At 48.0% G+C, this 12,000-nt stretch overlaps 1 protein-coding gene across 5 annotated transcripts in view; it reads right to left on the bottom strand.

Moving 5' to 3' along the window:
- The window catches only part of ANK1 (ankyrin 1), a 188,365-nt gene that overhangs the window by 68,507 nt on the left and 107,858 nt on the right, over positions 1-12,000 (bottom strand). The gene's annotated exons all lie outside the window — the stretch shown is intronic.

Here is a 12,000-nt window from a genome sequence, read left to right as displayed (position 1 = left end):
GTAACAGGAGAGCAGGGAAAGGGGGTGATAACAAGACCACCCCCCCTGGACGTGACTTGAGTGTGGGAAGCTCTCCCAAAGCCAGTGGCTGACCTTGAAATTCAGATCTTGCCTGGGCTTTCAGTATCCACTAAACTGAAACTGCATAGCTTCAACCCCCTGGTTCTTTTTCATAGCAGCAACCAGAGAAAGTAAAGAGGCAACACCAGTGCGCCCCCAACATTTGTAGAGCCAGATGTAGATCTAGTAAACTAATACATTTTGAAATAAGAGCATATGAAACTAAACACCACCAACCCCCAGCTAAGCTTTCCACATTGGAAGAATTTGTATGAAAATAGCTTCTCTGCCACCTTGCCATTTCAAATGTGACCAAAACCGACAGTTACACTTTAGGAAGAGGAAAAATGGAACAAACATTTTCTGTGCCCAATCACCAGTCCGCAAAAGTAGAACTCTCACTCGCCAGTTAGAGTCCCCACTCCGGCCGCGCCCTGGAGGAGGCAGCGGGGCTGCGTTTTCCTTATCATTCTCTCCCTCCTGGCCCACACACATAGGCACTTCCAAACTTTCTGGCAAAGGCTGACTTCAGAGAGTGCTACTTAGAGCCACAAATTACTCTGACAACATGACGGGACTAATTTCGATGAACTAAATTTCATTTCTAGCAGATGAGTAGGTCTTGGCTCCACACAGAAAATGGTTTTAGTCACTAAGCAGTCTGCATCCCGGACATTCGTGCCCTGTTCCTCTCCTCCTCCTTCCCCATCAGCGAGTCCCACCCCTTCTCCCTTCCCTCCTTCCCAGGGGGTGTCCCAAGGCCACCACAGGCTCTGGCTAAGGAGAAACACCCTGGCCACACAGACCACAGCGTGGTGACTGCCAGACGGAAAGGGGAGGGTCGGGGATGGAGAACAGGGTGTGTGGGGGGGATGGTGATGAAAGGAGACTTGACTTGGGGTGGCGAACACACAATAGAAAATACAGATGATACATTATCAAATTGTGCACCTGAAAACTGTGTAATTTTATTAACCAATGTCACCCCAATAAATTCAATGAAAAGAGAAAAAGAGAGGGGGGGAGGAAGGAAGGAAGAAAGGAAGGAAGGAAGGAAGGAAGGAAGGAAGGAAGGAAGGAAGGAAGGAAGGAAGGAAGGAAGAAAAGGACCTTGTCCACCAAGATGGAGGGGCTTGGCTCCTGATAGTGTGATTTGAGGGTCCCTGGCTCACCTGCCCTCAAGCATCTCCACAGCCCCAGCATGGGTTCCTGAAATTCCTACTCTCCCTTTGTGTCAGGGCATCATTTCCAGGAGACTTCTGTTAAACCCAAATATTCTGCTGGAACGGAAATGCACTGACCCTAACAGATTCGTCCCATTGCTTTACCGAATCCAGCAGAGGAAAGTAACAAGTAATTCTAAATGAGAGATGCAGGGCAGGTACCCCACCCTTGGTGGGAGAATGGGAGGTGTATCCAACTCTCTTTGCCTGGGACCCTCCCACAGGCTCCGAAGAGAGGACTTCACCTTCTTCCTATTTAGATCAGCACTTGCCCCCACTCCAAAAATGCCAACTTCAACTGGCCAAATGTCTGCATATCACACAGCCAACCTTGCCAAGGTGTGTGGGGGTGAGGGGAGAGGGATGGGGGGTGGCAGGTGACAGGGTCTCTTCACCAGTGTTTCCTCATGCAAATGCCTGAAAAATGCCTGGGCTAATGCCATTGGATTTTCTCCTCCTGCAGATTTTGAACACCATTAAATGTAGGGTCCAAAGCAGTGTAAATCATTCACACCCCAGTGTGAATGAGCTTATCAGATAAAGTCTAGGTCAGAGCCAGTTTGGACAACAGAAAGGGAGAAAGCGATTGAAGGCAGGACAGGGGAGGAGGACCGGCATTGGCCTGAAGGAAACCAGTTCCCTCAAATCAATTTGCAAAACAAAAATTCGCTGAAAAGCAATTTGTCACTTGACTGTGCTCTGGGAGCCACTCCTTTGGGCGCTGCGTCCTCAGCTCTACACCCCCCCGCCCCCCCCCTCCGCCTGCCCGAGGGCAGGTCTGTGCTGAGAGCTGCAAGCGACCTTATCTGAAAGGCCTGGCGCTGGGCACAGGCCCCCTGTGCTCGCTCACTCGCTCACTCGGGAATTGGGGCGGCTGTGGGAGCCGCAGCGGCTGCTGCGGTGGGCTTATCGCAGGGGACTCAGCTGTGGCAGCGCGAGTGTGATGGGTGGTGGCTGGAGGTTTTGTGCTCACATGCACAGCACAATCACCCTCCGCGAGCATTTGTCGGCCCTGAATGCCTCAAAATGGGGAAACTGGCAAGTCTAGAAGGAGAACACCTCCGGTTTACTGCTACCACTCTGGGAGGCTGGCCCTGCTGCTTGGAGCCAGTGTTAGAATCTCAGTCCAGAGGGGATTCAAGACGCACTGTCTGTGTAGGGAATGCCGGAGTCAAGAGCAGTATTAGGGGCCCTGAATGCTGAGGAAATCAGGGGCCAGAGTAGTCAAGTGATGAGCTAAGCTCACAGCCGTATTATAGAACCGACCTGGATTTCCCAGCAAAACGGGGCGTTTCTCTGCTAGGAACTACTGTGTTTCTTTTCGCCCCAGCGGTGAAAGCACATTTCCCTTGTTTACCACCAAGCAGCTCAGAGCTGACGCTCTGTCCCAGTTGTTATCCGTAGGGGTCTGGCTTCAGCTGCTGAAGTTGCTCTCCGGGATCACAGTCTGGTCCCCAGAAAGCCCTTCTCCTCTCCCTGTGTCACATGCCTCCTTCTCAAAGGCACACATTTGGCAGAAGGTGACATTCTTCAGCATAAAAGGGACCATCTAAACAGATCTGAGTCCAACAATTTCACTCAGCTCCCATTCCAATCCTGGTTCAAGGATCTCTTCCCTTTTTATGATTAAAAAATTTTTTAAAGATTTTATTTATTTATATTTAGAGGGGAAGGGAAGGAGAGAGGGAGAGAAATATCAATGTATGGTTGCCTCTCATGCGTCCCCTGCTGGGAACTGGCCTGCATCCCAGGCATGTGCCCTGAGTGGAAATCAAACCACGATCCTTTGGTTCACAGGCCCGCGCTCAATCCACTGAGCTACACCAGCCAGGGCTTCCTTTTTTACGATTTTTTTATCTTTCTCATTTTGTTCTTAATTTGTTTGTTTTCAACATAGTCACCCTAAGTTACTAATGCTGACAAGTCTCTTACGATGGCGATCTGAACTGAAGGCCCTCATCAGAGCCACAGGGCAAGGCCACTTTGGCACAGCGATGACAGCTGTGCGGGGGAAGGCCCAGGACTGTGACACAGAGTCACACAGGAACACGTATGACAACCGTTTGTCTCAATATAACTACAGCTGCAGTCACCTCATGCTGAGTGTTTACTTAATTTGAGCGAACGTTTACTGAGAACCTGTCTGTGCCAGGCTGGAGCTGAATCAAAGACACACTCTTAGCCTTAAAGAACTCATTTGAGTAAAGGAAACAGACCATTAAAAATAAACGCAAAATCACGTGAAAATGCCCCAAATGGCACATATCAGACTAGAAGGAGCACAGAGGAGAAAGAAGTTGCTCTGTCAAGGTCAGGGAAGATTCACAAAGGCTTTTACAAGGCAGCCTGTGCACAGCCAGTGCCATAAGGTCATTACTAATGGCAACGGGAGTAGCCAGTGTCTGAGTTTAAATTCTAAACCCATGAGGCAAAATGTTAGAAACTCTTCTCCAAGATATCCTCATCAAGTGCCTTCCTCTTTCTTCCAGGAAGCCTCTGAATTCAAGAGACACACAGCATCCAAAGCCACTGCAGCAAGCTTTCTCCAGCAACTGGCCTCAGCGGGAGGACGGCTGGTCCCCACCCAGCAGCAGCCAGCACCACCGACTGCCAGGAAACTGATGCAGTGCACGTGTCCCCTGAGCAGCTGGCAGAGTTGCCTAGGAGGTGCATAGCTGGTCTGTAGGGGAGACCACTTACAGGACCAAAGGAGTGTTTCCTGAACAAATGTGCATTGCATGCTTTCTCTTTTAAAGCAGGTTTTATTGATAAAATAAGAAGGGTCAAGGGCTGTAAGTTCCGTGAGCTCTTTGTTCTTAGCTATAACTATAAACAGAGATGAACCATATAATAGATCGCTCCTTCAAAGCTAAGATCTGTGTGTTTTGCTTTAGTTAAAGTAAGCTGCTTGCTAAAAGGCAGGTTGCTGAATCTCGCTCTGTATCTTTTCATCTGTTTCATGTAACCTTCACAGCTGAATGGCAGACAGACTGCTGCAGGGGACTTTCGGGGCAGGGAATCACACATCTCTCCCCTCCAAATAAGTGGTGTAGAAGATAAGTAAGAAGGAGGTAGAGAACTATTCAAGTTAATGCTTCAGCTACATTGGAAGCAGGGGAGCGAAGCAATAACTAGTTGTGGCCATTTCATAACCACACGCCTTTCTCAGAAAAACACCAGCTTGCCAGATTGTTCTTCCTGAACACACCCCCTCCTGGGTCTCCCATTCCACGTATGTTAGACTAGCTGATGGTGTCCCACCGCTCTTGGCTACTCTCTTCTGCTTTTCTTTCCCCACTCTTTTTGCTGTTTTCTTTCCATTTTGACCATTGGAATCCAGCTCACTTGGTGGCTCTACCACCTTAGCCCTCTAACAGGATGCGAAAAAGTGAGAATTCTGTAGAACTTCCGGCCTTTTCCCATGTCAGGGTGGGAGCAAGGTCCTCGGAAGCTTTTACATCCGACCCAGTCCTGACACTGAACCCCCCCGGCCACACGCGGTCACACTCCATGTGGCTGTAGCACAGCACACAACCCTTTGAGGCGCGTTTCTGTTTTTGGCAAAAATATTACTGTCAAGCATACACCTGGAGCCTGTCAGCTGCTTTTGCTCTTTTTCAGGTAAAATGTCAATTTAGAGGATTTTTCTGAGGAACAATCTGTGTGAGAGGGGGAGATCGCAGCCAGGCTGCGTTTGTTTCAACACATTTAAAAAGAAGGGGAAAAACGTCCTATTCAGCCTGAATGATTTAATTTGGAGTATTTTCTTGTACCAACTGTGAGAAATTCCATTGGCAAAAATACACGATTCCAGACATTTGTTCTCAGGAAATTACTCCTCTGTTTAGCATCCCCGATCACCCCAATTATACTAATTGATTACTAAATGTGCGAATACAGTAGACACGCACAGTGAATTTAACTCTCATCCCGTCCAGAGCGGAGGATGGTTTCAGACAGAAGGGGTCCTGTGCGTCTTTGGAAATGGCAAGGACAGAGGTGCTGGTGCTCACGTTCTCAGGCGGACACATGACCCTTCCGTTCCTTTTCTCGCAGCCACTCGTTTTACCTGCAGATGAGGCTGCACGGACCTGGCAGCCCCGAGCTGGGTCCTGAGGGCCCCGAGCTCACCGGCCCCTCCCCACCCCACACCCGAAACTCACTATTTCAGTCTCCGCCCCTTCCTTCGTAAGCACTGCATTTCCAGAGGATTAAGCTAATGTGCTAATGTAGTGTCTAGAAAGTAGGATCTTTTTATTCATAAATACCTACCACCGTGTTACAGGTTCCCTTTATCAGGTTAGCTGGCTGCCTCGGTGCCAGGCTCTCGGGCCGTGGAGCACTGGCCGTGGAGTTTGCATGCGGAAGGAAAGGACTAGAGCCCTGGGAAGAAGAAGCCAAGGGCAGTGGCAGAGAAAGCCAAGAAGTCTAAGGACCCAAGAGTAAACAAAGAAAGAGGTTCAGCAGACGGACTTCTAGGTAATTTTGCCTTCATGCAACACTCCACTTTGTCCATGTGGTCAGTAAAGAACCAATCAGAAGACAAAGGGACAAGGGTGTACATATAAGGAGTCATATACCTAGGTTTTTATATATAATTTCCCATTTCCTAGTCAGTTGGGATTCTCTTTTAGTTTGCTCGGTCAAGAGAAGATAAGTATTATACTCTAGGTTATGGAAGTTTAATTCCCTGAGGTACAACCAGCCTGTACATCTGTGGCCTCTAGCTTTGCTCTATTATTGGTTTGCATTTGTGGAGCAAGCTCACTCACATTATACATTTGCAAGTCTATAGCCCTGAAACAGAGCAGCAAATAAGAATTAAGCAGAGCTTATGGAGAGAGGAAAAAACAAGGATTGAAATGATTGCCATTCCTATTCCAAATCCTGAAATTCATGGGAAAGAGAGACAGTGAGGGAAGGGAAAATAAATGCAGACCATGGAAACCAAGGATGGCAGAGGAGGTGATGTCCAAACAAGAGATGATGGGAAAGGAAAGAGGGAGACCCCTGTCCCAGCGGGCAACTAGATGAGGAAATGAATTAAGCAGCCTTCAAAACCACTACTACAACAACATAAATTCTGATTTATTTCCCCTAGTTGCCTGTATTAAATTTTTTCAGCCCCAAAAGAAATGGCACCAAAAGCGAATGGACATTGTCCCACTTTCTCTTCTTTTCCAATCCCTGTCCTCCCCTCCCTTCCCAGCTTGGAGATGTGGGCATCCGAGGAAGCAGGGCCGTGAACCCGAAGCAGTGCCCTGCAGAGACTTTGTCGAGGTGTGTCTGTGTGTGAGAAGGAGGGGCGCTGCTCTGGCGTGGTCAGGAGACTGTTACGCCGAGCACATGAACAAGTCTGTAGAGGGTGACTCGAATCAGTGGGAGTCAGCCTTCTCACCATGAGTGGGGATTTACAAACCTGGAAAGAGAAAAGGCTAGAAATAACCTTGAGGTGTTAGACTAGAATTGGAAATACTGGCATGCTGCCACGGATTTTTAAAATATGTTTGTATGTAAATAGATACAGAAATAGTTACAGATGTGTACAGACACATAGGGGCATGCGGCATCCAGCAGCAATGGGCACGTCAAGTGACAAGATTTTGGTGTCTAAATACCATCCTAGGAAAAGTGGCGGATCCAGGGCTGGGTCAGGAAAGCAGGAAATGACCCTGGCACAACTTGAGCCTTTTGGTACAAAAGGTAAGAAATGAGGACTCAAAGAATGATGGGGACAGGTCAAAGAACAAAGAAGCCAGATGATTGAAAGGGCCTATATTGGCCTAATTTAGCTTTGAACATCAAAATGAATCATGAGAATATGAGATTACTACCATCAAATAAAGTAAAAATCCATGAGTCTCTACAGGTATAAATAAATATGAACAAAATAAATCTTGAGGGAGGAGGAAAAGCTTATCCTTCAGTAGAATGCCAGCTAATAAATGTGCAGGAAAAGATGGGGAAGGGGAATCCCGCTTTGGAACCTCATCGTGGTAGTTAATACAGGTGGAAGACATAAACCTGTGCCAACGCCGGCAGCTGCAAGTCTGACGAGGAAACGGTATTGGCATGACATCAGAATATTCCCCCACCCCAACAAAATACTGATAAACTACAAAGGGAAAAATTGGTGATTTTACAGTAGAAAAACCTGGTAGACGCCAACTTTACCAGGCGATTAGGGTGAACATCGCCAGGAGTGTGGTTTCTGTGGCACTCCAACCAAAACTACACTTAGTCCGATATTAAAAAAACATCCGCAGACACGGTTGAGGTTCAGATCACAGAATGGGAAACTGTCAAAAATAGGACAGATGGGCAAAGACGGGGGAAGTGTTTCATGTTGAAGGAGACTAACGAGACAGACAACTAAATACACAGCGTGTTCTGGACAGACTCCTGGACAGAGGTGATTCGAGATGATGGAGATGCAGATGGAGATGGGGATGATGGAGCTGGAGATGGAGAAGGAGTACAGGGTGGGGGCCCTGGAGAGAAGGGTTAAATGATGGAGGGGGAAAGAAAGAGAGGGCGGGAGAACACTTCCTCATTGTGGGGTCCGTTGCCAAAATGTTAATGGGGTCTGTGGGCGGCTGTGTTACGTCACTGTTGATTTCCTGACTGGGAGGGTTTTAGGGTGGTTGTGAGGAAAGTGTCCTTACTTTCGGATGGTGCACACAGAAATGTTTAGGGGTGATGGGAATCATGTTATATAGAGTATATATGATAGATAGGTAGGTAGGTAGATGAGCAAATGCAGTAAAATGGTAGTAGAGAACTGGAGAATCTGGGTGGAGGAGATGGGAGAATTCTTTTACTGTCCTTGCAATCTTTTTATAGGTTCAAAACTCTTTAAATTTTTGAAAAAGAAAGTGGAGGTTGGAGTGAGTGGTGGTGGAAGAGGCTGCTGGAGAAGCAGAAGCAGGGCTGAACCTCGGGGCTCCGGCTGCGGGAGTAGAGGATGGGCGTCTGAGCACTCAGAGCCAGTGCGAGGGCTGAGCGTGCACGCTCAGCCCTCGTATCTGATGAGGGGAGGCACAAGCCTTCCAGACTTCAGAGATTATTCCAGGGAAAAACCCTGGAGTGCCACTAAAGGATGACCGATGACCGGAGAGCAGCCCCCGGGCACAGGTGGGAACCGGATGATGGGGAAGCCTCTTTTGGAGGGCAGGTGTCGGGTTCTGCAGGGCCACCCCACCTGCAGGCTCCTTCTGACCCAGATCTCACAGGGCTCCCCAGACACTGGGTGGTGGGCTAGGTCTGCTAAAAATATATGATCCTGGAATCTAACGGATCAGGAGCCAGACAGACCTGAAGCAACTGCCATAGCCCTGGCAGAAAAGCACAACTTATCTCCCTTGCCAACCTGTCTCTTACCCAGGGATGGAGAAAGTAGATTAGGAGCAGAAACAGGGAGGAAAGGACAAACTCGGAGAGAAAGAAAGAGGTGACTGACACAGGTGGAAAAGAACCAGACCGGCTCTAAGCACTCTCTCTCTCTGTTCTATTGCAATCTAAATTTACTGGTCCTTCCCAGGTAGCTCTTACAACTCATAGTTTACTAGATATTCATGAGGAGGAAGAACACGCTAATCCTTTTCATTATCTTTAAAAGAAAAGAAAGAAACCCACAACTGTTTCAGAGCTATGCGAGGCGATGAGTCAACCCCGGGGCCCCTCTCTACTCTCGATAAAACCCATGCGCAGCCTCCTCGCTCAGTGAGGTCCCCTGGCTCAGAGCGGATCACGGCTGCAGGTGGCGAGGCCCCCGGGGGACCTGGAGGAAGTGCGAGCTCAAGTTAATGAGAGAATGGGACTCTGAGATTCAGCTCAGCAGCTAAGAATATCTCCTATGGACTAGAAACAGTTTCTATGTCCGAGATCTTGGCATTTCTTTACAAAGAGAAGAGCCAGACCTTCGGAAGCAGGGCAGTGGGGCTCAGAGCAAAGAACCGTAGATAAGGAATTGAGGCCTCTAAACTGTTCTCCTGACCTGTCACTTCACCTCCCTGGGCCTCAATCTTTTTATTTTTCTTCTTCTTCTTTTTCTTTTTTCTTTTTTTTAGAGATACAGGGAGGGGAAAAGAGAGGGAGAGAAACATGGATTGGTTGCCTTTGTGTCCCAACCAAATGCACCCAGACTGGGGACTGAACCAGTAACCCAGGTATGTGCCCTGACCAGGAGTGGGAGTGACCTTTCACTTTGCAGGACGCTCCACCAACGGAGCCACACCAGTCAGGGCAGGGCCTCAATCCTTGTGTCTTCAAAGTGTTATAACTGTCTCCTCGCTTCCTCTTCATTCCGCAATTCCAGAATAAAACAATGTAACAGCTCTCAGAGAACAATTAAGATATGCATGTAGAGATGTATAGAAAAAGGTAAGACAAGATTCATACCAACCTGTTCGCAGAGATTTGGGGCCTAGAGGAAGACTTACAGAAGACTATACACAAGTATTTCTGTATAGTATGCATTTTTAAATAACCGCCATGTATTCATTGTATTGTTAAATTTAAAATGATGAAACAATTAAAATCATGGACATGCTTGTCAAAAATGACCCAAAAAGTTTATACCAAAGAATTTGCAATCAAATGTAAGTAATCCCAGGCAAATTTGCATGCATGGTCTATTCCAATCAGAAAGCGTGGAAACTGGGTTTAGCATTTCCTTTAATAGCCAGAGAGGCAATTTTCAAAATGACATCAAATGTCATTTTTCTCTGTGTCTTTTCCTGTCTCTCTTCAGCACACCATACCCTGTTTCCGGCCCCCAAAAGTAAACTGCTGTTTCAACCACGTTCCCACGGCACTCAGCAATAGCTCCAGCAAGGTCCTTCGTCCAGTGGAATGGCATCTGTCTGCTCTTGTGTGTGTCTTTCAACAGCTAGGACTTTCTCAGGTTCTGCGTTTTCCTCACCTTTGTGTCTCAGATCCTGGCATGGGCACTGGCACACAGCGTGTGTCCCACAGATTCTGCAGAACCGATGCACACGCATGGCACCCAGCCCACCCAGCACTACCTTTTCCTTAGTCTCCCAAGAGCAGGACTCTCACAGCTGGTCTGCGAGTGGTACGGCCACAGCAATCAACCATAAAGGGGAGTGTGGAGGATGCGTGTTCCTTGCAACGGGTTCCAGATCATTCTGAGGATGCCCTTCACACTTTTCCTCATCCCTAGGGTCCCAGAGATGTCCCCATTGTCACTACAAACGGGCATCTTTATGTAACTGAAGTGGTCAGTTAACTCTCCCTTCTTCAAGAAGGGAGAGGAAATGAGACCAGTACAAGGAAGGTCGCCCAGAGGAGGAAAGGGCTTTGCTGCAAGTCTCAAGTCTGCCTGTAGGGTGCAGTGTAGAGACTCCGGTTCAGGAAGACTTTTCACCTCTTCACCTCTCTGAGTCTCACTGACATCACCTGTCCTGTGTGTTCACCTCACAGGCGACACGAGCACTAAAAGTGGCCGTGCCTGGGGAAGGGCTCTGGAAAGCAGAGACACTGTAGGACTGGGATCTGTGATTATTAAACACTGTGGGTCTCTCTGACTCGTGACACGGAATCGGCTTACTTTAAAACTGTAGATTGGTCACTCTAATTAGCAGGATGAACATCAGACAGCTTGTTTCTGCTGAAACGCAGAAGTAGTTTACCAATATAAAGTCACTCAGAGATAGAGACTTTAAAGTTCCGTCTTTTTCACTGACGCCTTTCTAGGAAGAACGTCAGGAGAATCCATGGCACCAGACATGGGGCATCTGGTCGCGTCCCTTGTTTAACTGCCCCCCACAGACCACGACTTTCCCAGGTGGGGGGCTGCAGTAATATCTTCTTCTCCTCCTTCAGTGCTATTCCAGAGCCCCAACAAGGCGCAAGTTTCCGGAAGGCTTAATATTAACATATTGTCCTATTAAGGAGGCTTTCCGTGTGAGTTTGGGGGTACAGGTAAAATTAAGATACAATGCAGTTGAATGCCATTTCTATGCTTGTCATGGTTCCTAAGAAAAAGAAGATGACACAGAAAAGTAACAGGTTCTCTATCTACACTGACCTAGACGTGACCTCTGCAGCCCAACCTCCTCACTGTTTTCCGTGTACCCCTACCTCACTGAACTCCTGGCTGCCCGTGACCTTCACCGCTCCTTCCTTCCCAGTCCCTCCCTTCCGCCGAGTTTTCCTTTCCCCAGTTCTCTACCTGGCAAACTGCCGCTATTCCTTCGAAGCTCTTCTCCGAGTCAGCAGCATTTCAGCCACCACCCCAGACCAGAAGCAGTGTCAGAGTGGGCGCTGGGAGGTATTCGGCTCCGAGTAGCCAGCACATGGCACATTCACGCAGCTTAGTAAATATTTGTTGAATCGAAGACTAAATAAAGGAAAACATCCCCTGTGCTTGTTCTGGACGGCACTTGGAACCCAGAGTTTCTATCCTTCTACATATACGCTGGACTTCTTTACCTGTCTGAGTTCTTTGAGAGCAGGGGATAAATGAATTTAGTCTCTAGCAAGGTGCTTGGGTCCTTGTAAGTGCTCAATACCTGTTTGTGGACCAAATAAATGAGCAGAGAAAGTTTAGGTGGTCTTCTTAAGTGCATCCCATCAGACCCAAAGTCATAAAGCTCAGAAGATACTCGGAAGAAACCTGGAGACCTCAGCCTTCCGAGGCACAATGAGGGCACTGAATGCCATGACCACTAAGTGCTAAGATTCTATAATTTGG

Source organism: Artibeus jamaicensis, unplaced genomic scaffold, assembly GCF_021234435.1.
Source record: "Artibeus jamaicensis isolate MK-2021 breed Jamaican fruit bat unplaced genomic scaffold, CSHL_Jam_final scaffold_833, whole genome shotgun sequence".
In the NCBI taxonomy this organism is placed as follows: Eukaryota; Metazoa; Chordata; class Mammalia; order Chiroptera; family Phyllostomidae; genus Artibeus; species Artibeus jamaicensis.
The sequence above is the reverse complement of the archived record's forward strand: the minus strand, read 5'-3'. Positions and strand labels throughout refer to the sequence as shown.